Raw genomic sequence first — 26285 nt, forward strand, 5'->3', positions numbered from 1 at the left:
CCTCGGTTCTTCTGGAAATGGATGACAGGAGAGGGATCGTGTGATGATTACCCGTTGTAGTTACTCCCTCTGGGACATCTGGCATTGGCCACTGTCAGCAGACAGGATGCTGGGCTAGATAGGCCTTGGTCTGACCTAGTATGGCCGTTCTTATGTTCAAGATCGAAACCTTTCGTGAAGTTGATGGTTACCCTTTTGCTGTGCACGTTTATTGAAAATAATATTCTTGTTCTCACTGCATTTTATTGTTCCAGAGTTTGAAGCTAGTTACAAGTATGTCTGAGTACTCAGCTGGGAGATCCCCATTTAACTAAAGGTATCACCTTCCCTGTTGCCTTTAGGTCAAGAGAGTATAGAATCCTTGATTCTTTCTAGCTTAGACTCAGAGCCTCACCTACAATTACTTGAAGGCGTTAAGTTACTATAGCAATAGTGGATCAAAAACTACCCTACCACTCTCTCCACCTACAGGTTCTCATTAACATTTTGGCCTCAAAGGCTATTTCCTTCTCTAAATGAAAGACTGGTTTATGCCATTGGCCTGCCTTTGTCTCAAAACCATCAACCTATTGCACAGTCAAACTGGGTAGCCTGGAAAGGCAGAAAAGGGTCTCCAGGTATAGCCCAGTCACTTAAATGAAGTAAGGAAAAGCTATTTAATGATACTGCATAAAAGTAATGACAGAGAAAAAAATAAAAGATCTATTAAATAAAAGTGGTTACTCAGTAGAGGATTGAATTAGGCAGTTGAGAAACTACGAATGAAGAGCCTCTGGTTCCTGTACAGTCAGTTCTTTATTACTGACAGCAGTGAAGCATATGTACCAAAAGCAAATAGTGCTGCTGTTGCTATGACAAGAAAGTACTCTCTTAAATATTAAACTAAAAACCGCACATGAAGAAAGGGCACACATGGTCCAGTGCAAGAGTCCATGCAAGCACATTTAATAGTCTAGGCCATTTAAAATACAGGTTTTTTTATAGTTTTTTTTTTAAAGGTTCACCAATAATTCCAGGCCATGATCCTGGGCTGCCTACCCCTGCATCTGAGCAATATCTATATGCTATGATGAGGCCTATTCATAGAAGTGCGACTGTGCAGTAGTGCAAGGGTTCATCCATATCATCAAGGCCCAAATATTTTTAATATAGTTATTACCTAAGGTAGTAGAGTGCGGGTTCACATCATTACACTTGATAGAGCTGATAAAAAATCTTGTTTAATGTAGCAGAGGGGAAATGAAAACTTCAAATTGTTGGTCTTTATTATTGCTGTCTACCCCAAAGAAGGTTTCATAGAATCATAGAACCATAGAGCTGGAAGTGACCTCAGAAGGTCATCGAGTCCAGCCCCCTGCTCTAGGCAGGACCAGTCCCAACTAAATCAACCCGGCCAGGGCTTTGTCAAGCCGAGACTTAAACACCTCTAGGGATGGAGACTCCACTACTTCCCTAGGGAACCCATTCCAGTGCTTCACCACCCTCCTAGTTAAATAGTTTTTCCTAATATCCAACCTGGACCTCTCCCGCCACAACTTGAGACCATTGCTCCTTGTTCTGCCACCTGTCACTATTGAGAACAGCCTCTCTCCATCCTCTTTGGAACCTCCCTTCAGGAAGTTGAAGGCTGCTCTCAAATCCCCCCTCACTCTTCGCTTCTGCAGACTAAACAGACCCAACTCCCTCAGCCTCTCCTCATCAGTCATATGCTCCAGCCCCCTAATCATTTTGGTTGCCCTCCGCTGGACCCTCTCCAATGCGTCCACATCCTTTTAGTAGTGGGGGGCCCAGAACTGGACACAATACTCCAGATGTGGCTTCAGCAAAGCCAAATAATGACATCTCTGGATCTGCTGGCAATGCTCCTCTTAATGCACCCTAATATGCCATTAGCCTTCTTGGCTACAAGGGCACACTGTTTGTCTTGTGATGCTTGAGAACTGTGCTGTTTTTAACTATAACCTCTGGTTTATATCAAGCTTAAAAGACAAGTTTTGTCATTGAAATTCTGTTCTCTAGCTAAATTTTAATGATGCTATGGGACACTATCATATGAGAAAGTCACCACCTTGCTACTACTTTCATCACCCCTCAATAATTTGTTACCTAAACAAGAGGAACTGGAAGATTCAGTGTACTGGTAGGGGGACATAGACTTTCAGATGGTCTATGTCACTGGTTTAAATCAACCCTAGGTTTAGAGATCTAAGTGACTAGTCAACTAGTCGACTACCCGATAAGCCTCTGTATCAGAGGCGAGGGTGGGGGAGGCAGAGCAGGATCCAGTGCTGGGGGGAGCCAGCTTAAAAGCCGGTCCTCTCAGTGCGGTCTCCATGGGAGGCAGAAGAGGCAAAGGTTTAGAGGGGGATATGGCATGAGCCAGGACTGAGCAGTCCCAGCTTGCACCGGGTCCCACACACTGCTACCTGGTAGCTCTTAGTACATTTAAAAAACAGAGCTGCAGCAAACCCCTTTATCGATGAATCAAGTAGTCAATGGAAATTCCGATTACTCGATTAGCTTCCTAACCACTATTTAACATCCCTACCAAGGTTAGTAATGACAGAAACATCTGTTTATGTTCTATAGAATTGAATTGCTTTTTACCCTTGAGGAGGCTTCTATGAGACAAGGTTGAGGTTCAAGGCAGCATAGGAAAAAATCTGTGCGGTGCTTTTGCCCATTGTGTCCTTGCATGTAGTCAAAAAGCATAAGTCTTCAAGGCTGACGATCCTACATATAGAACCAGAAATAAATATAATATTATGGCACAGTTAGATATTCTATTGTTTTGGAGCCGCACCCATTTTTCTCCTTGGCTATGTCTAGACTGCAAGCCTCTTTCGAAAGAGAGCGTCTAGACTGCATGCGGAACTTTCGAAAGAGCAAGCCGCTTTTTCGAAAGAAAGCACCCAGTGAGTCTGGATGCTCTCTTTCGAAGAAGCCCTATTTACATTCAAGAACGCCTTCTTTCAAAAGAAGCACTTTTGAAAGAAGGCGTTCTTCCTCGTGCAATGAGGTTTACCACCGTAGAAAGAAAAGCCGCGTTCTTTCGATTTAATTTCGAAAGAACGCGGCTGCAGTCTAGACACAGGTGAAGTTTTTTCGGAAAAAGGCTACTTTTCCCGAAAAAACCCCTGAGTCTGGACACAGCCCTTGTGTCCTATTTTCCACAGGGATAGGCAGAAACTCTTCGTATTTTACTCTTCAGATTTAAGAATTTGTCCCTGTCAAGATTTTGAGTATGACAATATAGTAGGATGCCTTGAGCAGGCTGTGGGGGGGCATAAGCATTGAGGACTTTGTGAAGGACCCACACTCCCATGCTTTTTGAAATTGTTTTAGGGATACCAATATGCATAACTTTGGACTAAATACCTCATGTAACCTAACAATTTTACTGTCTCAATCTGCTGGACCTGTATATCTTATTTTGTTGTATTTAACACTATAAATATGTTTCTGAAAATGTTCGTGCTAAGCGAAAATGTGCTATGCGGGGTCAATTTTCCCATTACAATAATGTAAAAGGTGTGGGTTGCATTTCAAGCAGTGGTGGCAAAGTCAATTTTTTGTTAGTGCTGAATCATCAACGTCAACATTAGATATCTAGCAACACAAGTCGCCATGGTTTGTTAAAACACAAAGATAAACACATGAGTGAGCGGAAGAGCGCTGTGACCACATGTATTCATCTGCTCACGTGTATTACCATTGTTTTCACCAACTTATACCGCCGTGCAAAGTAGTCCACCACTTGATTATTTTCATGTTATTTTGGGGATGGTTGTGTTATTCGAAAAATATTCCCTAAAAAAAAAATGTGCTATTGCAAAAACGTGTAAAGTGGGCACGTTTTAAACGAGTAATTACTGTATACTAGTTTAACCAGGTAATTTTCCAGGGAACGGGAGATGGAGCACAAAGTCTGTTTAAGCTGCAAAACTATCAGTCTTTTTGCCTTTGGCTGTCATAACACACCCAGAGATCCCAGAGATAAAAGATCTTCCCTGGCTTGAAGGTTTTCCTAAAATAAGAACAGTTTTAAGGTGAGTTTGCAATAAGCTTTAGTGTGTTAGAACAAGCTATGCACTTCTTTTATTTTAAATTTGTAATTTACTTTGCTCCGTCCATTTTCACTTGCAACCACTTAAATCATATTGTTTCTACTTAATAAAATCATTTTTATTTTCTATCAAGCCCAGTGTAAATAATTGTTACCTGGGGGAGCAAGCAGTGTGTATATCCTCCTTTCATTGTTAAAGTGGGCTTACTTGAATGTGCTTTCAACATATGAAACTCTCGCACAGTGAAAAACAATTTGGGGTTTTGATCCCATTTGGGGGTTGGTTTCCTGGATGCTGTATCTGCATTTCTCTTCAGGGCAGTAGGGGGTGATCTCAGCTCTGTTCCTTGTCTGGGGAGACCAGGAGATCTGGCCCTTCAGGACAGATTGGTGAGAAGCCCCAGCCAAAGAGCAAGAAGGCAAGTCTTAGTGGCTTTATCAGCATACTGGGAAGCAACCCCCAAGGGTTTTCTGTGATAACACTCTATCACACATTTATTTGTATTTTAAGGAATCCTGAAACTTCAATCAAGCTCTCTTTCAGATTGCCAGACTAATAATCTGAAGTGGATTTAAATTAAAGAATAGTCAGCGCATCAAGCAATGGGAACATTACCCTTTGAAGTGGGAAGATATAAAAAAGATGCTTAGGATCAATGGTATTAAAACCAACTCTTTTCCTTACATCCTTGGTCTTAGTGTACAGTTTGGAGAGGTCAGCTGTACTGGCATGCTTCTTCTGAAACTGGCAAGAAACAACAGATTGGCCTTCCTTCAAGCAACTGACAGAACTTGGGAAGATGTTTTTTCTCCATTACATTTGGTAGATCAAACGCATTCCCCAGTATTTGGTCCCTAGCGAAATAAAAAAACTACAGAGAGAGAGATCCACATACTCTTTTATACTAAAAAAGCCTCAGATGAAATTGAGTCACTGTGGCCATGTCTACACCAGGAAAGTATTGTGAAACTAGCCAATAGCCCATCATAAGACAGGATTTACGGGTCTCTCCTCCATATCCTATTCCCTTTCTATCGCACACTTCTCTCCTGAGCCTCCGGTCTCTTGTTCTGTCTCTCTCTCTCCTCCTCCTACTGCCTCACCCCCTCTCTCTTTCAGCTCTCCTCCACCTCCTGCCTCTCTCTCCGTCTCTCTCTTTCTCTTCTCCTCCTCCTCATGCACGGAGACCATGGAGCCCAAACGGCCACTTGCACCACTTGCTCCCGCATGGAAGCCCAGCTGAGTGGCTGCCTATGAGCTCCAGCTGCCCCCCTGAACCATTTCCCTGCACCCCAGCGCTGATCCTACAGCCTCCCAATTGTCCTCCACCTCCTCCCCCTTCGTTCCCCTGCCCTTCCCCCGACCAGGGTCTGTTCATGGCCAGGGGGCAGGGCCTGGAGCCGCTGTCACACCGCACGTCACTGCCCTGCCACCTTTCGCCTCCCGCTGTGGCGCTCGGCCGACTTCTGCGCTGCTCAGCCAGACCATCGCGGGGGAGCAAGCGAAGCAAGCGGCCGTTTGGGCTCCCTTGCCGCGGCCCAGCTGAGCAGCGCAGAAGTAAGCTGAGTGCTACGGCGGAAGGTGAAAGGGGGCGGGGCGGTGACATTCACAGCCAGGGGGTGGGGCCTGGAACCACTGTCACACCACATGTCACTGCCCTGCCCCCTCTTCGCCTCCTGCTGTGGTGCTCGGCTGACTTCTGCACCGCTCAGCCCGGCCGCCACGTGGGAGCAAGTGGCTCAAGTGGCCATTTGCCCCATGAGGGTGCTGCATGGGGAGCGCGGACCCCAAACAGAAGTCAGAAGTCAGCTGAGCACCACGGTGGGAGGCAACAGAGCCCCCCCAGAGTGAACAGACAGCATTTCAGCATTACAGAGTCACAGACATTGGGCTATTGTATATATGACTTGCCAATTAGCCCGTCATAAGATGGGATTTTCAGGTCTCTCCTCCATGTCGGTCTTCTCTCCTGAGCCTCTGGTCTCTCGCTCCATCTCTCTCTCTCACGCTCTCTTCTCTTCCTACTGCCTCCCCCCCCCTCTCAGCTCTCCTCCACCTCCTGCCTCTCTCTATCTCTTCTCCTCCCCCTCCTGCCTCTCACTCGGTGGACCACAGAGCCCAAATGGTCCGTGCTGGATGGGGAGCGTAGAGCCCAAACGGTCGCTTGCGCCACTTGCTTCTGCACAGTGGCCCGGCTGAGTGGCGCAGAAGTCAGCTGAGCGTCACGGCGGGCGGTAAAGGGAGGCGGGGCAGTGAAGTTCACAGCCACAGGCAGGGCCTGGAGCTGCTGTCATGCCACGTGTCACCGCCCCGCCCCCTTCCCCTCCTGCCGTGGTGCTCGGCTGACTTCTGTGCCACTCAGACGGGCTGCTGTGGGGGAGCAAGCAGTGCAGCAGCCGTTTGGGCCCCGGACTCCCCATGCAGCACAGGCTGCCCGGAGGGAACAGCCAGCATTTCAGGCAACAGCACCACCCAGAGGGAACAGCCAGCATTTCAGCAACAGCGCCACCAAGAGGGAACAGCCAGCATTTCAGCAACAGCGCCACCAAGAGGGAACAGCCAGCGTTTCAGCAACAGCGCCACCCAGAGGGAACAGCCAGCATTTCAGCAACAGCGCCACCAAGAGGGAACAGCCAGCGTTTCAGCAACAGCGCCACCCAGAGGGAACAGCCAGCGTTTCAGCAACAGCGCCACCCAGAGGGAACAGCCAGCATTTCAGGCAACAGCGCCGCCAAGAGGGAACAGCCAGCGTTTCAGGCAACAGCGCCACCCAGAGGGAACAGCCAGCGTTTCAGCGTTACAGACTCTCAGACATTGGGCTACTATATATATGATTACTAAATTCGACTAAATAACTCGCAATTTAACAAATTTGAACTAGCATGTCCACACTACAGGGAAATTAGTCCGAGGCAGGCTCCGTTAAAGTGGACACACTGCCTCATCTTAGAGCCCCAGGAATCACTGGGGAGTAGTTCGTTTGTATTACTCTTGGGAGTAATTATTTCGAAATAGCAACACCGGCGCATCCACACTAACATTATTTTGAAATAATTATTTTGAAATTAGCATTACTCCTGATGAAAAGCAGGAGTACAGAATCAAATTCCATGGCCCATTATTTCAAAATAACTGAAAAATTCAAACTTTCAGGCACAGGTATTTCAGAATAAGGTCCTAGTGTAGACCAGGACTGTCTCCGTAAATGAGTCAATGGAACTGCATCCATTTCCCCTGTCCGAGAATTTGGTCCAGGTACTGCGTCTGATCACCAAAGTCTATTCAATTTACTTGAGTCCATATTAAACTTCTTGAGGCAACAGAGCCATTCAGCTTTTATACCCATTAGATTTACGTGTTCACACAGGACAGAATCCTTATTACACACATACACAAACAACATCTTCCCTTTGAATTACTTTATATTAAAGAAAATCAAGAATGATAGTCTGGGGGCCTAAATGGAAAAGTCTGCCTAAATCTGAAAACTGTTATATGCCCCCTGCAGAAAGGGTATAACAGCTTGATTAAGGGATTGCCCCTCCCCCAATCTCCCCCAGGAATGATTAGGGGGAGTGATATTATGCAGTGTAACATAGAATTCTGGATGCTTTTGTAAATCATGTCTAATTGCCTTCTTGGATCTCTTGAAAAAGACAAAATCTTTCAATGTGTATAATTAGTTATTGATTTCATCCTCTTTTGATTCCATTATGGCAAATTAACTTCAAATATGTTCTCTGATTTTTGTTTTGTCTAGGTGTGCAATTTATAATTGGCTTACACAATATAATTTCTAAAAATTGCTTATTTCAACAGGTTTTAGAGCTATAAACATATACAAAGGGTGTTTTCATCTTAGACATAATTTTATCAGACAAATAATGTATTAATGAAATTATTTTAGTAGCATTTGGTTTGTTATAACAGCTGAGAGGCTACAAATTCCTGGCTTCAGATCCTTCTAAGAATTGGACTCTCCTTACCAAAATACCCAACTGAACTAGTGACTAGCTCACTTGAGCAATCGGAGTTTGGGGTTGAAAGAGGTACCTCTAATTTATAAAGCTATATCATGGGCAGTATAGTTCTTAATCGTGTATTCTGATACTACAAATTACAGCTGATTTCCAATTAAGTTGTACAGTAATAGGATGGAGTCTGTATAAGCATATATCTCTTGTGTGCTGCCCTCAGTCAACTGCTTTTACCCACAGAGTCAAAATTATGCAGGAAGGAAAATATTGAACAGATGGGCATGTTTACTAGTGATCTGAATTGTATGCAGAAGCACCATTGCCACATTTCTGGGAACTAGTGTAGCCAGAAAAAGATAAAAGCTTATTGCAATGAATAACTGCATCAGACAGCTCGCTCATAACTGACTTGGTCTGATGATCAATGAAAAAAAATAGTCTTTTCTCAAATAAATTTCACTTTGTTTTATTACTGGTAGTAAAACACAAGGTCTATGTTAAAATATATAGATAAAATATAGGTCAAGATCATATGTATAGTTATAAAGTATAAAATATACTTTTTAAACGGAGGTTTTTTCCTTTATTTTTCACTGGGTTAATACTAGGTACATATAAAGAATGAGCTATACCTGTTATTAACGTGTCCTCAGATAGATGGCTTGGAGCACGATAAATTGTGTTCCTTACACACAAACAACTAAGAAGTTGCTACTGATTGTATCTAGGCATACCAAAGAAAAGAAAAGTAGGATTCCGACTAGCCACTGTTTGGATGGGAGAGGTTAGAAGTAAACCACAGAACTACTAGAAAAGGTATGGTGATTCAGCAACTAACACTCTTCCTACTTGGTTTAATTTAACAGCACAATGAGTTATGATTAAGGGGCATTGCTTCTAGAGTGCATATAAATGGTTCTCTATCTAATTCTAAATGTAAACACCATCCCACCACAGATCAATTGTTTAATGGCCACATTACATATACATCATGCACTCCCTTGTCCCCAGGCTCTGATTGGCCTGGGGGAGCGGGGGAGCAGCAGGGTGTCCATGGGCCAAATCAACCTGCTTAGCGGACCAGATCTGGCCCGGAAAGGCCCTTTTGCCCACCTCTGCACTTAATGCACTTATAGTAGCTGTATATTGCCTGTTTTAATAGAGACTCTCCAACACTTCCAATTTTTGACAAGTGGGACTACATTTAATCCTCTTAATTTTTAAATTTCGGTGTTAAATTTGTGCCTGACGTAGTGGCCTCTAGGTTTCTCCAAGCCTGCATTCATAATCACTTTGTTTTGTTTGTTAGTGATAATGTCAACTTAGCATTTAGGTAAATGTGTCACATTCGAGCAGTCAATATACTCAGAACAGCAGAGTGGAGATGCATGGTTCATCAGAGCAGCCCGTCAGCATGCTACAGCCAAACTTGGAAGGACTGCCTGCAGAACTCAGAGCTATGCCACCAGAACAGTGAAAACCAGCATTTCTGCAAAGACCGAATAAGGGAGAAGGTCAATTTTGTTGCAATTTGCTTCCTATGGACAAATTATCAGGGCTAACTGAATACAGAATGTCAAAATAGTTCACAGTGAACATGAATTACATGAAGCTGTCTCTGCTTGTCTGTGCTGAATTTCAATCCACTATGGACTATCCAAGAACTGTGCCCTGTATCAGATAACCCTGCCTTGTCTTAATCACTGGAGTCCAGGTTGCATCTGGTAGGTCCCCATGAAATGGCCAGAAGCTCTTGTGACAGTCTGAAAATGGAATTAAAGCATAGGACTTGAACTCATGTTCAGCAGTTAAAAGGTTAACCTAGTCGCATTTGGTCCATACATGATTCAGCTTTTTAGGTCCTAGCAATCTTATTTATTTGGCTTATCTATGAGTTTCCTTTACTTGCCTGTATGGCTGGGAAACCTGACATATTTATGCTGGTGAAGAAAGGAAGTAGAAAATGACATTTAATGTCAGACAGCTGCTGACTCATTGCCCAACATTAATGAACTATTATATATCAAGTATTAGTACACTGGTCTTACCTTTGCATAGTCATGAGCAATAGCAATAAGCTTTGACACAGGAGTCTAAAAAAATATCCTTGTAAATATTAGAGGATCAGCAGATTTATTTCATATAACCTTTGTAGTAAGGGTTAAGCTTTGGGAAATCATTGCTATCTTAATTCTGTCAATCTTTCCTCTGTGTTGTCAATGAGTAATTTGATATATTAAGTTTTGCTTTTGGTTAATTCTTAAATATGTTTGCAAATCTCATCACAAGTAACCTGCACTTGAAATTGTATCTATTCCATTACTTTCTATTTGAATGGTTTTTACTTGCTTACCTGTCATTCAGTGTTGGCTCAATGCCTGCTTCCATTGATATCAATGGTAGTTTTGGAATGGATGTCAGATTTAAATTTTACTTATACATTTGGCAAAGATCTCTGATTTCATATACAAAATGGTTGCTGCTTGGTTTGGATCACTGCTTTCCATGCTACCAAAATTCTATTATTTTTTAGTATTCCAACAAAATAACATTGCTTGCTCTTTTCAGCACATCACATGATCAGCATTTAGCAGTTGAAGGACATATTCAGCATTAAGATACAATTCCTCTATCAGTTAATCATTTGCAGATTATTGTTTTGGGAACTGGGCCATTAAGTTCCTTAAGTACCACTAATGGCTTTCCCTGGAAGACTTAGATTAACAAAACAGGATTCAAACTTCATATTTCTAATTTCACATACAAGAATGATTCTATGCACACAAATAGAATATACACATTCAGGGGATCACAAGTTCTTGAAGGACAGGTTACTTGTTCTGTTTTGCATTAAGCATATTCAAGTTATGCATTAATATTAAAAAACGTCTTTCCATTAAAAATAAGGGGGCATAGCCTCACGTACAGGACTTAGAGATTTATTCATAAAAGGATCCCTGGTCAATGTTAATTGTATACCTTAATGGTTTACATTATGCAAATATTAATGTCCCAGTCTGATAGTCACAGCTCGTATTGGATGAGAGAGGTCATCCATACTGGCACATTGTTCCATACAAGTGAAAGTTTGCAGGCTTGGAACAGATGTGGCACAAGCCTTTATTGGATCCTGGGAACATTCTTGCCTTTAGCATGCTGAATTTAGCCTGCTATCCCATTATGGAGGAGAAGGCTACTAATGAAAGGAAGATCAGTGAGTGAGCTCTTTCTGTAAACCACGTGTATATCCAGTGTAACAGAGACCACAGAACTTCCCCAAAATAATCCATAGAGTATATCCTTTAGAAAAACATCCAATCATAATTTATAAATCATCAGTGATGGAAAATCCACCACAACTTTAACTTACTTCAGTTACGGGCGCCAGAAGTGAAAACAGTATTCCAGCAGCTCTTGCACCAAAGCCAAATACATTGATTAAAACCCCTATCTCCTACTCAAGATTTTCTCATTTATCCTTTTGGCTACAACAGCCTTGCGCTGGAGCTCCTCTTCAGCTGATTATCCACCATGACCCACAAATCTTAAGAAGAAATTAAAAATGCGGAAAGGTTGGTTTTAAAAGCTAAAGTTGAAACAGCAGCAGAAATTTAGATATGTCCTTGGGGCTGTCAGCAATGAAAGTGGGGCTGTGTTGTCTGTCTCTTAAAGGAGACCCCAAAATGCAGTGTAGCTTTTCTGCTTTTAGCCATGTAAAACTCAATTTCTGATCAGAGTTAAGCTAAGATCTCTCCTTCTGCAACACCTACACCAATTAAGGTTCCTCAACCCCCTTCACATGCTCGCTTATATTTGAGCAACCTCCTGGTCATCTTCACTGCGTTTTCACAAGTATAACTTGCTGTTTACACAAAATTCTGTTAATGGAGTGTAGAGATCAAAGGTGACTTCTCCTTATGAATGAGTAAGGACACCAAATAGACACAGCTTGGTTCCAGATAACAGTATTTAACTATCAACTGACATCCATGGCTTTTCAAAGGTTTTTCAAATTTTCAAGTGCAGGGGATCTTCCCATTGGAAATGCAAATTGATAGAGTCTGATATTTAATGCAATCTTGTTTATTGACAAAGAATCTGCATTGTTTTACTTCCTTGCTTCTTTTAACTCTTGGTTCCTCTTGCAGTTTCTTAGCTTGCACCTCACGCCCTGTTAGCCAACACCAGACATGAAAGTCCTTGCTTTAGGTTTTTCCAGGGTCATGCTGCACTCACATACTGCTTGGCATCCTTGCTTTTCGCTTCCAACTCTGTGTGTATGTGTTCTGACTTCTCATATGCATACACTCATGAAAATAGCTAATAATCCCCAGCAGAACCCCTGCACCGCACAATTCACACTCCTAGGTAGGTTCACAAGCCCCTTCAGTCTTTAGCCAGGCCACTGGGTAAGGTGTGGGAGGTGATTCCACAGTTCCAAAAGGGACAGAGCCTTAAGGTGGAAGGTGCAGATCTGGCACAGGCCTCCCCACGCCCCTCAGAGTCACCCAGAACACGCTGTGCAGCTCTCTGCTGCCCATTTAAACAGACCAAGGCTCCTGCCACTACCACTGCTGCGGTATCGTCAGCAGTGGCCAATAGCCCTGGTTCTTTTGAATCACTGGGCCCCAGAGCAATTGTTCCTTTTGTCCCCCTCACGTATCTACAGGACTCATCCTGATAGTTACGTTAATAGAATGATACATTCACACCAGTCTCAAAGAGGTGTGGAATCAAAGCAATCATCAGTACCTCTCAGCTTAGCAATAGCTGTCGGCTGTGTCTAGACTGGCCAGTTTTTCCGGAAAATCAGCCGCTTTTCCGGAAAAACTTGCCTGCTGTCTACATCGGCCGCTTGAATTTCCACAAAAGCACTGACTTCCTACTGTAAGAAATCAGTGCTTCTTGTGGAAATACTATGCTGTTCCCGTTCGGGCAAAACTCCCTTTTGAACAAAACTTTTGCGCAAAAGGGCCAGTGTAGACAGCTGAGATTTGTTTTGTGCAAAAAAGCCCCGATCGCGAAAATAACGATCGGGGCTTTTTTGCGGAAAAGCGCGTCTAGATTGGCCACGGACACTTTTCTGCAAAAAGTGCTTTTGCGGAAAAGCGTCCGTGCCAATCTAGATGCTCTTTTCCGAAAATGCTTTTAACGGAAAACTTTTCCGTTAAAAGCATTTCTGGAAAATCATGCCAGTCTAGATCTAGCCACTCTGTCCTTCCAAATTGCAATAGAAGACAAAGAAGCCTGGGCTTCAAAACTATTTAAGTGGCTACTACCCATTTCCAGTACAGTAGAAAGGCCCTACTATGAGAATTCAGATTACTCTCAGTTGTGGTCCATGTGGAAGTCCTATAATAATAAAAATGGAGAAAATGGACCTGACTTTCTGCATCATTTTCACAATGTCACCTGTCAAAGTAGACCCACACTTGAATTTTTAACCCCCAAAATATTCCTATTTGACAGCAATGCTAAAATGCTCTGCAACAGCGAGTCTAACCTCCAAAAAACAGCGGGAAGTCATCTTAGATTTCGATCTCTAGAGAGAGGAGTCAATTCCATAAGACATTGCCCTTCCCTTTGCATAATGATAAGAAGTGCATCAACCAATTGATTTCTCATCATGTAATTTAGCAGTTATGCTGAAAACCCATCAGCTCGTACTATCACATGCTGACCACAAATGCTGGTTGTCCAAATTTTAAAGCTTTTTAGCAATAGCTATTAGGTTTCATGATAACAAACCACACATAGGAAATATTTTGTATATCAGTCATGCTTAAGTCAGGATGGACACTCTGCTGCGGTGCTGTATGAAATACCTAAGAGGACAGACAGGCTTAGCACTGATTTATAACTTGGTCAAATTTGGGGGAGATTTCCACAGAGATGACAACAAGTCCATGCCAAACTTCAGGTCCCTGCTCCAAAGCATGGGTATGTGAGAGCTTTTAAAGAAAAAGGTTCACAATGTTTTGTTTTTAATGTGACCAAACAGAGGTGAAAGTAAGCGGGTGCACCTCGGGATGCAGCTGTGGCAAGAGCCAGCAAGGAGCTATTTAAAGACCTGGCAGGGACCCGGGTTGTGATAGGACAGTATAAAAAACTGAAGTGCTTTTCACCCTGTGACCAAACCAATACATTTCCTCCGCCCTTGCCATTAGTAATGGCTGTATATTTGGCTGAAGTTTTCTGAAACAAATTCATCCTATGGCAGACACCGAGTAAGCCATAAAAAGAAGCAGCTTTGCCATGTGATTTTGGAGAACCATAATTACAGCTGTTTAGGGCATTATACCTTTATGTAGTGAAAGAACATTTGTGAGCTTTACAAGTATTTAATCAGTTGTGCATGCAGCATGATTTTAAGTTTGCCCCTCTTCATGTATAGAATTAGTAGCCACATGAGAAGTTGCTATCATTATGCTTCATCTCAGAAGTATCTGCACTACTGTTTTTTGGTACTAGACTTGATTCCTAGAACTTCATTTCAGTTGCCATCTTTATTTTTTCAGGAAATAGGTAGTCTGGTTATAACTTATGTTATTGGCTTTGCCAAAGACACCAAATTATTTTATAACCCCCAAATGAGGATGCTTTGACATGAGGGCTGTGTCTACATTGGCACCCTTTTCCAGAAAAGGGATGCTAATGAGGCCAGTCGGAATTGCAAATGCTTAAATATCCCCCGCGGCATTTGCATGAACATGGCTGCCGCTTTTTTCCGGCTCGGGGTTTTGCCGGAGAAAAGCGCCAGTCTAGACGGGATCTTGCAGAAAATAAACCCTTTTCCAGAAGATCCCTTATTCCTACTTGAAAGGGTTTATTTTCCGCAAGATCCCGTCTAGACTGGCGCTTTTCTCCGGCAAAACCCCGAGCCGGAAAAAAGCGGCAGCCATGTTCATGCAAATGCCACACGGGATATTTAAATCCCCCGTGGCATTTGCAATTCCGACTGGTCTCATTAGCATCCCTTTTCCGGAAAAGGGTGCCAATGTAGACACAGTCAAGAAGTTTAAACATGTCATAGCCCAATGATAGCCAGCACTTTTGTTGCAATTAATGATAACATTAATCTGGATCAGTCTGGATAAAGTTATTTTGTTACTGAGTTACAACTGCCAAAGGCCAGTCAAAAGAAATGTATGTACCATGTATCGTTCCAGAGCTAGTTTGCCAAGGGATTTCCCAGAAATGCTGTGTTTTTGCAGGTGTCACTTCCAGCAGCCACTAGATAGAACACGGTAATTAGATGTTTTGCAGTTCACATGCATCAGCTTTCTCTCCTTGTTCATCTTTTGTACATTGCTATTTGGGCGTCTGTACTATTGTCACTCAAACTGGAAGCTCTAATATAAACACCCTCATATGATCTTTTAATTCTAGTCCTGGATCAGAACCAGAAGGAGTCTCTTTCTGCTTTTGTTTCAGGTGCAGGATAACATCATCATATGATAATGGTTGGAAATCATCCAAGAACTGTTGTCACACTTCCTGCCACGTTGGACATAAATCCTCCTAACTATTCCACAAGCTTTGTTACATAGAAAACTGATTCCCCACCCCAGTAGACATACCTAGGTTAGCGATTGTGTCCTCAACAAGGAAGCACATTTGAAAAATACATATGTCAACTGTAGATGGAAAGTGCCTTTTCACTTTGTAAGTTCTCAGAGAAACTGGGAAGAAATAAAAAAGCCACAACCTAAAACACTGGGTTCTTGGACAGAATACTGAGACATTCTAGGTCCCGAACCCCCAAGAGAAACACAGAGGGTCCAAGACATTTAGCCAGGTTTTCACCAGCTTATATGTTGTAGCTGATTCTTGTGGAAATCCCTTATCTCCCTCATCTAGACAGTGATCTAAAAAGGGGAAGTCTTACAGAGGGCATCTGAATATGCTAATTACTGGCCTAAAATTTCCAAGTGAGGGAATCTATTTAAATACCTATTTACCTAAGTCGTTGAATTGATTCTGCTTCCTAACTGCATAACAAATTTATGAAATTATAAATTATAGCAAGTGATAGAGAGAATGACACATTTTATATAGTAAATAGCCTTTTTTTTTTTTTTGCTGGAAAGTTTTTATTCACATGCAAACACAATTAACAACCATTCTGTAAATATTCACGCAATAACGAAAACTTACATTAATGTTCATGAATAACAAGAAGTCATAATAAAATCATATAACTATTTGGTGTTTGAATGAATGTTCATAAATTCTGTGCCTTGCACATTCAAATGGCTTTACTATTTCCTGGATTGTTGGTATTAGACTCTGTCTAGGCTACATTTTTCTTTCAAAAGACAATATGCAAATTCGGTATGAATTTGCATATCTTCTTCCGATCACTTTTTTGAAAGAGGTTTTTTCAAAAAAGAAAGCAATCTAGATGGGATTCTTTTGGAGAAAAAAAGAACCCTTTTTCAAAAGAACCCTTCTTCCTCAAAAAATGAGGTTTACAGCGTTCTTTTGAAAAAGGGGTTTTTTTTTTGAATGAACTCCATCTAGACTGCTTTCTTTTTCGAAAAAACCTCTTTCAAAAAGGCGATTGGAAGAAGATATGCAAATTTGTGCCAAATTCACATATCTTCTTTCGAAAGAAAAACGTAGTCTAGATGTGCCCTAAGGGTGTGTCTATACTTCAGGGATTAACTCGAAATAAGCTACGCAAATTGAGCTATATCACGTGCATAGCTTATTTCAAAATAGGGAGTGTCTACACAGCACTTATTTTGAAATAGAGCACTCTTCCTCTGACTTCCCTTATTCCTCATACAATGAGGGGTACAGGAGTCCGAGAAAGAAGTCCTCCAGCTTGACAGTATTTTGACACTATTTCAAAATAACTGCCTGCTGTGTAGATGCGGACTAAGTTATTTTGGAATAATGTTGGACTGTACATGTACCCTGAGAGACACCTTGTTTTAGAGTGTGATTTAGGCCGTGTCCAGACTCAGGGGTTTTTTCGGGAAAAGTAGCCTTTTCCCGAAAAAACTTCCCCTGCGTCCAGACTCAAGCCGCGTTCTTTCGAAATTATTTCGAAAGAACGCGGCTTTTCTTTCGATGGCGGTAAACCTCATTTCACGAGGAAGAACGCCTTCTTTCGAAAGCTCCTCTTTCGAAAGAAGGCGTTCTTCAATGTAAAGAGGCCGTCTTTGAAAGAGAGCATGCAGACTCGCTGGGTGCTCTCTTTCGAAAAAGCGGATTTCTCTTTCGAAAGATCCGCCTGCAGTCTAGACGCGATCTTTCGAAAGAGGCCTGCAGTCTAGACATAGCCTTAGAGAGTTGCGGTTTTTTTCTGTTCATGTGGCCTATGATCTTTGAACACCTTCCCAGAGTAAGTTGTACAGTAATTAAAAAAATAAAACTAGACTGATTACTATTCACTTAAGCAATTGTACACTACAGTGATTTAAAAGTTGCCTGAGAAATTAAAGGTAAAGTTGCTGGAATAGCAAGTAAAAAGTTAAATTTGTAGAGCCCAGGTCTTTGATTTTTAAAACCAAATGAATAAATTAGGCCATCTGTGTGGTGAAGTATTCAGTAGCCCTGCCCCCATCCTCTAAAGACACCTGCTAAGGCAGCAGAGACTCCTATACAGTGCAGAGAACATGGTACCTCTCTGCTACCAGTGCACAGAGCATGTTGCCACAACGTGCCCTCTCTGCCATGGAAACCAGCTTAGAGTTCTCCATCTACGAGAGAGGGAGGGCAAGGTTTCACCCATTCACTATGTTTATTTATAGAAATTAGCTCAAACACATTAGCACCTGTCCTTTTCTTTCGCCATTAAAACCGCATGGATGTGTGATTGCTAGTAAAACGTAGTAAAAAACAAATGATTGAAATGCCAGACACCTTATCTAGCCTCTTCAGTTACACCTCGGTTTATCTTCGTTGACATTTCAATAAGGTTGGAGTGGCAGCTTTGAATATGAAAATTCATAAGATGAAGATGCAAAATACCAGCTTTGATGTCAATAGAATATCAGTCATTGTCTACTTCACTGAGATTTAACTTAATTGTAGGATTGTATTAAATAGTCAACATGAGCCATCTGTTTAAACGTGTATTTTGAAAGGGATTGCCACATATAATGAACATGCTCAGCATGCACTGTAACGACTCAGAAATGGGTTTTTGTGAAATGAGAGCTCTGCAGCTCACCTCACAAACACATTGAATTACAGATTGAAGTCTGGTCAACACGATTAAATTAGATCAATGTGACTCATTGCATTGACCTACTAGTGCCTGTGTCTACACTCAAATTTGTCTCTGGGCAAGGTAAATGCTTTGTATGGTGGTGTAGCAAAACCACCTCTCTAAACAGCATGGAGCCATGACTGAGATCAACTCAATGTGAGGGTAGACTTGGTGTGACCAGAGTTGACCTATAATGCACAACCCTGACCACTCTGCTCACGATTGTTAACTGCACTGCCTGGCAGTCATAGAGGTCTAGTTATCTCCTGCTTATCAATGACCCTGAAATGCTTTTTCCTGATGGAGCAGTCACATGACAGAAGATAAAGTTTCTAGAGGGTATGTCAAGACTACAGGCTTACGTCGACATAAGTTTTGTCAACAGAATCTGTTGACAAAACTTATGTCGACATAGAGCGTCTAGACTACATCCAGTTCTGTCGACAAAGCAAGCCGCTTTGTCGACATAACAGTGTGGACGCAAAGGACAGTGTAGATGCAATAATGCCTTCTATTGACAGAACTCTGTCGACAAAAGGCGTTATTCCTCGTAGAATGAGGTTTACATACGTCGACAAAACTGCTGAGTTTTGTCGACGTTATGTCGACATAACTCAAAGGTAGTGTGGACGCAAGTATAGTTTTGTCAACAAAAGTCCACTTTTGTCGACAAAACCCTGTAGTCTAGACACACCCTAGGTGTGCTCACCAACCAAACATGCTGGCTCGTCACACTAGACTCAGTTGTGCCTGGAGTAGACAAGAGCCAATGCTGCTGACAGAATTGATGGGTTCCTGGGTAAGATGGGGGCCTCAGGTGGAAGGGGTGGGGCTGAGAGTTAGTCTCCCCCAGCAAGTCCCTTAGCTCTGCCTAGCCTGTGTTGCCTGGGCCACCAGCAGTGTTTTAAATGGCCTACAGCTCTGACCACTGCCATTTCTGCCATGGAAACAGACATTTCCAAAAAGATTACACGGGGCATGTAATCCAAGTGGTACTACGGGGATCATCAGCAGTGCTCCAAGAAAGCAAAGGAATGACCACAGACTTACCACAAGGTCAGGAAAGCTAGTAATCAGTCTGGTGTTGAGCCATAGACCAGCGCTTTTACAATGAGTTACATTGCATTCATAGCTTTTGATGTGAAAATGCGGATGTTAAAGGCAGGAGAAATTGGCTTTGTAATTCACCAACCACTTCATGTCTTTATTCAAGCCCTGGGTAACAGTGTCACATTTGTAGATAGAGTTGGCAATGGGTTTTGTTACAGGGGGCAGGTTCCTGTGTGAAGGTATGTCTACACTACAGCGCTAATTCAAACTAACTTATTTCGAATTAAATAAGTGCGGGTGGCTGTTGCAGGCGGGGTGGTGCGCCCTGCAATCCCAGGTGCTGTGGTTGTGGTGAAACAAGAGCGGTGGTCAGTTCTCCCTGGGAACACTGGATGAAACCCAGCCCCACTCTGCAAGGCAAGGTCAGCATGTGGGGAACGGGCCAGGGCCCCTGCATGACACCCAGCTGCTGCTCCATGGTGGGCAAGGCCCAGGTGCACAGTCCCTGGGCTCTCTCTTCCCCCACCCCACCCCACCCCATAAACATAAGGCGAGCATGATGGCACTCACATGTGGAGCCCTCCCCGGCCTCGGACGACACAGCCGATGTGCTCTGTGGGATGTCTCGGGGGTCCTGGCTCCTGGGCAGGCTCCTTGCAAGCTCCTGGCTCTCAGCATCCTCTTCTTCCTCCTCCGTGTCAGGGACGGGGCCCTCTGCCCTGGGGTCGATCACCACCGGGGGGACATGGACTGCGTGAGCCCCCAGGATGAGGCCCAAGGCCTTGTAATGAGGGCATGCCTCCGGGTCAGCCCCTGGCTGGGAGGCCCTGGAGTGGGCCTGCCACAGGTCCTTTATTTTTCAGCGGACCTGCTCCCGGGTCCGCATGTGGCCTCTGGTGGCCAGGCTGGCAGCCATATGGCTGTAGATGGCCGTGTTCCTGTGGCTAGTGCGGAGATCATGGACGTTGGAGGCCTCCCCCCAAACTTCGATGAGGTCCACGATCTCCGCAGTAGACCAGGGAGGTGCCCACCTTTTGTGGCCCCGGGCAGGCTCCTGGGAGCCGCCAGCCTGGTCCCAGGAAGAGGCGGAGGGCTGGGTGGCAGCGGGTGGCTGGCTCATGCCGTGCCAGGTGTAGGGTCTGCTGGCTGGGTGTTGGCTGGCTTGCTACTGGCCCAAGCACTGTAGCCAGCCCGTGACCCTTTAAGGGCTCCAGGGCCAGGAGCGGGGCAGAAGAGTTTCCCTGGTTTGGCCCAGAGTGGCCACCAGGACAACCTGGGAAGGGTTAGCCTCCAACTAATTCGAATTAAGTGGCTACACAGCCCTTAAGTCAAATTACTTAATTCGAACTAGGCGTTACTCCTCGTAGAATGAGGTTTACCTAGTTTGAATGAAGCGCTCCGCTAGTTCGAATTTAACTTGCATGTGTAGCCCCTAAGACAGTTAATTCGAACTAACGGCTGTTCGTTCGAATTAACGTTGTAGTGTAGACATACCCTGAGTGTTTCTGCGGCTGCTGGAAAGGGTTTGCTTCAGATTGGGGGATCGGCATTTTCACATCAAAAGCTGTGAATGTGACACATCCTGCCCACTTAATTAGCCTTGTTAACATGGCTCCTACAATTGACAGGTTCTTCTGCTGTTTATATTTTGGTTTCTGTATTTCCACTCCAATGTATCTGGCAAAGTGGATTTTACCCATGAAAGCTCATGATTCTATAGGATTTTGTTAGTCTCTAAGGTGCCACAGGACTATTCGTTTTTAATTTTTCCTGTGCAATTTCTAAATAATCTAAATATTATTAAACTGACAATGTCTGAACTCCTAATGTTTATTGAGCAGTAACATGAATAAGAAAGTATCCAGGGGGAGTTTGCGTACAGCTCTGCTGTACATTTCCCACTTGTGTGTGCTAAATAGATTTTTGTGCTATTTGTCAGGATCTAATATGCAGGACGACATTTGCCAGTGCTTGTAAACAAAACGTTCAGGAATTGTGGAAAACACCATATGCTTCATTAAATCCCGATTGCCAATCCAGGAAGGAAGTCACATTTCCTCACTCAGTTGAGTGGGGTGATGAGGCCATCTCTTGTATTTATGTGCAGTTGTTATACCATGAATGGACTCTGCCTCTCATTTTCTAAACCTTGTTAGTAAATGATTTGTTCCAACAATGTACCATGCCACTAATGAGGAAATCAAAACCAGGGTATTTTACTGTTCTGTATGAGCAAAAGCTTCACATCTTCCGGTGAGAGAGGGAACGAGTGCAAGTCTTTCTAGTCTTCGCTTGCGCTACATGGTATTACGGCTGTATACACAGTAAGCTGTTTTAAACTAAGGTTTCCCTGAATCTCCCCTGTATACAAGTTTTTGAACTTCTTAATGTCCTTGTGGGCTGCTATCATTTTTGGTTTAGTAGTGACGGCAGGAATTGAGTCTGGTCAAGTGTTGAAAAAAGCAACCCTTTTCCTCTGTCCTACAAGAACTTAATTACAGCCATCTCCATTGAAACTGTAGCCATTTAACAAATTCTAATTTCAGATCCAGAAGGAATTCTAGATCAAAAGGAGATTCTTTAGAAAAGCGGTTTTTCCAGGCATTAATTCAGATTATAAGTGATAGGCAGGTGCATAAACAGAACCATAGGTACAAAGATAAACTTGCCACCCTACTAAATCAAGAAGGTAAACAAGAGAAAATGAAAACAAGGACATGAAGTACAATCTTAGTGGAGGTTTTTTAACTGCTGTTCCAGTCAGTTACAAAAAATAAAATATTTCCTGTTATGCACACGTCAGCATTTTTATATCCTCTTTTGTTATGACATCCATTCTATCCTGTTTAGATAGTAATGGTTACTAAGTGCAGACAGGACATGAATTATCTGATGATGCAGTCTACCTTAATAAGCAGATGTTTTTTATCAGATACTGTAGCTCTTCTACTGGTCTTTGAGCCCCGTAGGCTGAAGCAGACAGAGCTATTACTGTTGGTCTAAACCTGGTCAATGAAGCTAAATCCCACATTGTGAGAAGTTAGTTAAACATTATATGAAGAAATTACTTGAATAGCTTATTTTTTTAAGTTTCATTCACCTCCAAAATACTTTGTTTGTCGTATCTTAAACTATAGAGATTGGGGTATTCAAAAAAGTAGTGTCAACATGACAATTATGAAAGAAGTCTTTAATCCTGTGTTGAAAGTTTCTACGTCATGCTGGGTTAAGTCGATCCCTTTGTAAAACAAGAAGTTGTTGTTTTACTTAAGTCCCAGTTTTTTTTAATTGTAAATTTAAATTTGAAGGTAAAACTATGAATTACGACAAAGACTAGCACAAATGTTCCACTGCTTAGATATGTAAGTACAATTCATTGTCTGTCATATCCCCAAAGAAGGTCATTTTACCCCAAGGAAAAATTTTCCTACTTACAGAGAATTATATTTTTGTTTAATGTTAGAGCACATGCTCTACTATAGCTTGAATAGTTATGACACTTAATATAGGGCATAGTTAATATCAAACATCATATAGATCTTTCTGCAACAGCAAAAAGCTATTAACAGACAACTGTGTGAATCCTAGGAGAGGGATTGCAAGTCTATATAGAAAACACAGTTTTGATAAAAATCATATTACATCATATATAAAGCTATTTTCTTGTGTGTTCCCGAACATTTTATTCCCATGACATTGTTCCTCATCCTCTCTGCACAAAGCTCAAGGACAATGCAAAAAAATGACGGATTCAGTTGACATCGCTGCCTACTCCCTCTCCATGAACGCTACTCCATCAACTCATGTCTGCTTTTGGACTGATGCAAAGAACAGTCATTTAAGGAACTTGGGGCATGTGACAGGGACTATCAGGCCTTCTCTGTCCACTTCTGGAGGTGTCAGCTCCCTGATACTCCTATACTCAAAACAAAGTACTTGGTCCAGGTTATCAACAAGACTCTGGTCATCTGAGATGTAGGCAGGTCAGGAGAAGACACTGACCAATCAAGGGTCAGCAGGTCCAATAAAGAAGGCTTGCCTTCTTCTCATGGGCAATGTGGGGTGAGCTTGGGACACATGCGAAATATTATGCAGTAATATAATACTTGGATCTGTCTATTTATTTGGGTCTGTTAAACAGACAGTTCTAATTATTATATTACTACATAATGTTTCTCTAAATAAAAGCTATAAGGTTCGTATTGTATTGTCTCTCACATTTGCAGGATTTGTAAGCTGTTAAAATTAACTTCCAAAATAAAGATTTAAAAATAAAACTAAAAAAAATGCAGTTTCAAGAACAGATGGTGAAATCAGCTGCAGTTAGACACAAAGGCTGTGTCTAGACTGGCCAGTTTTTCCGGAAAATCAGCCGCTTTTCCGGAAAAACTTGCCAGCTGTCTACACTGGTCGCTTGAATTTCTGCAAAAGTACTGACTTCCTACTGTAAGAAATCAGTGCTTTTTGTGGAAATACTATGCTGCTCCTGTTCGGGCAAAAGTCCCTTTCAAAAGGGCCAGTGTAGACAGCTCAGATTTGTTTTCCGCAAAAAAGCCCAGATCGCGAAAATGGCAATCGGGGCTTTTTTGCAGAAAAGCGCATCTAGATTGGCCACAGATGCTTTGTGGAAAAGCATCCGTGCCAATCTAGACGCTCTGTTTCGAAAATGCTTTGAACAGAAAACTTTTCCGTTAAAAGCATTTGCGGAAAATCATGCCAGTGTAGACGTAGCCAAACTGAAGCTTTCTCTAATGTATAATGTGATTATAAAAATGGTAATTTCTCATTCAAATGGTACCTATTATGAAGCAGGAATTTAAGAGTTTAGATGCTTTGTGCAGGTGACTGAAAGGCTATTACCAAGGTAGGAGATAAAAGGGGCAAATGCCTGGAGACCCGGCGATACACAGGAGCCTGGGCTCCAGCTTTTGACTGCCCTGACCAAGGATGGCCCACTGGTATGCAGGATAGGAGGACAGACTGGAAAATGGATTTCTAGTCTCCCCTTTCCAGTCCCCCGCGGTGCTAATACAAAACTGCCCCCTACTCCTCCTGACTATGCTCACCTCCAAGATGTATTGGAAGCTGAGGACAGACGTGCTCTTGTGCAGCGCCTGCAAAGGAAAGGACAGCCATGTGTGACATTGGGAAACCTGGGAAAACGTCTCCTCCCTGTCAATAGCCCCCTGCTTGGCCAATCGGCATCGAGACTCTGAGAAGTGGGAGGCTGAGAGGTCTCAGCAAGATGTCCTGAGGGATGGCCCCAGCCCCCCAGTCACCACCACAGGGAGCAGTCTCAGAGCAATTCCAGCCCCACCTCTTTGGAATAGCCTCCCACAAAGCCATCAGGGGGGTGCCCCTGCCTTGCACCTCCATCCTGCCTAGCTGGTGTCAGGGTGTCTCTGTGAGGTCACCACTGCCTCACTACCTTTCCCCAGTAGGCTGAGGTCCTGCAACAGGCCTTTGTGATGTCACTTCCACATTCACCCCCTCCCATGCAAAGCTGATGTCCTGCCCCTAACTAGTCGCTTGGGACTCATTGGCTACATCTAGATGATCAGGCTCAGTGTCAAAAGTGAAAGTAAAGTTTAGGAGTACAGAATCTGCCGAAAAAGCTCCCCGTCGGAACATGAGTATGCAAATGAAGCCCAGGATATTTAAATCCCGGGCTCATTTGCACTTCCGAAGTGCTTGATTTGCATCCCTCTGTTGGCAGAGGGATGCAGTCTAGACACAGCCATTGACAGTTCAGAATAAAGTTCTCTAAAATGCTCTATAGACCAACAATTGCTGATGGTCATTATTTAGCAGGTATTTGAAAAGAACAAGCACATTAGAGAGAGTCAGGAACAGCGCAGAGACAACAATTGCAGAGGAACAGCACAATCGATCAAATACATGATTGCTTGTGACTTATTTGTTTGGTCTTAAAGAGAATAAACGTACCTAGGCCAGGAGTGGCCAACCTAACCTGAGAAGGAGCCAGAATTGACCAATGCACATTGCCAAAGAGCAACAGTTCTATGTCACCAGCCCTGATCATCTCCCCAACCACCGCTCTCAGCACATCCCGCACACTGGCAGCGCCACTGGTCAGTGCCACCTTCTCCTTTTCCTTCTACCCACAAGGATCAGCTCTTTCTCAGTGGGAGACACTGGAGGGGGGAAGTATGGGTGTGACAGGCTCAGTGGAGCAGGCGGGAAGTGGCAGGATCCTAGGGGGAAAGGGTCTAGGGCAGAGCTGGGGGTTGAACAGTGAGCACCCTCCGGTCCAGTGGAAAGTTGGCACCTGTAGCTCCACCCCTAGATTTTGGTACCTGTGCAAGTAGCCACAGGTTAACTTCTGAAGAGGCACGTCTGACTTTGGAGCCAAAAGTTGGCCACCCCTGACCTAGGTTTTCCCTGTGAATAGCCATCTGCTTCTCCAATCAGCATGAAGACTCTGAGAGCTGGGAGGTGGAGGGGTCTCAGCAGAAGTCCAAAAGGATGGCCCAGATCACCACTGGAGGGAATCAGTCTCCAAGCACTCTTTCAGCCCCACTTCTTTGTGGCAGCCCTCACAGCCCCCTGCTGCACACACATCCCTCCTTGGTGGAGCAGGGAGGAATAGAAAATGAAGAAGGGAGAAGAAGCAAGAGAAGAGGAGAAAGAGAAAGGGAAGGAGCAAAAGGGAAATCTCAAAAGAGAAGCCCCCCAAGGCCCCCGGTGATTCTACAGCATCAAGACTTTGGCAGGAAATCAAACCAGCTTAACCTAGTGATTTCTATGCCCAGAATTCAGCTGATACCAGGTGGATCAGACTGAACAGATTCCAAACCTCTCTGAGGCTCTTACCTTCTAATCGGGGACCATAACATCAGAAGGAGGAAAACTCTGAGGAGGTTTCCCACGCTCACGTACATTAATCCTAATTCTCTCTCGGTCCCCAGAAAGAGACCTTGAGAAGGAGCCTTGCCGCTGAAAAGCCAC

At 43.4% G+C, this 26285-nt stretch overlaps 1 long non-coding RNA gene across 1 annotated transcript; it reads right to left on the reverse strand.

Moving 5' to 3' along the window:
- Positions 1 to 2603: 2603 nt before the first annotated feature.
- Positions 2604 to 26285, reverse strand: LOC149523570 (uncharacterized). Its single transcript, XR_016350638.1, has 3 exons — positions 26151 to 26285; positions 24383 to 24430; positions 2604 to 2733 (listed from the first exon to the last, which is right to left on the reverse strand). It is a non-coding gene; the product is annotated as an uncharacterized LOC149523570 (long non-coding RNA).

The sequence above is a fragment of the Pelodiscus sinensis genome, chromosome 14 (assembly GCF_052426305.1).
Source record: "Pelodiscus sinensis isolate ZL-2025 chromosome 14, ASM5242630v1, whole genome shotgun sequence".
Classification (NCBI taxonomy): Eukaryota; Metazoa; Chordata; order Testudines; family Trionychidae; genus Pelodiscus; species Pelodiscus sinensis.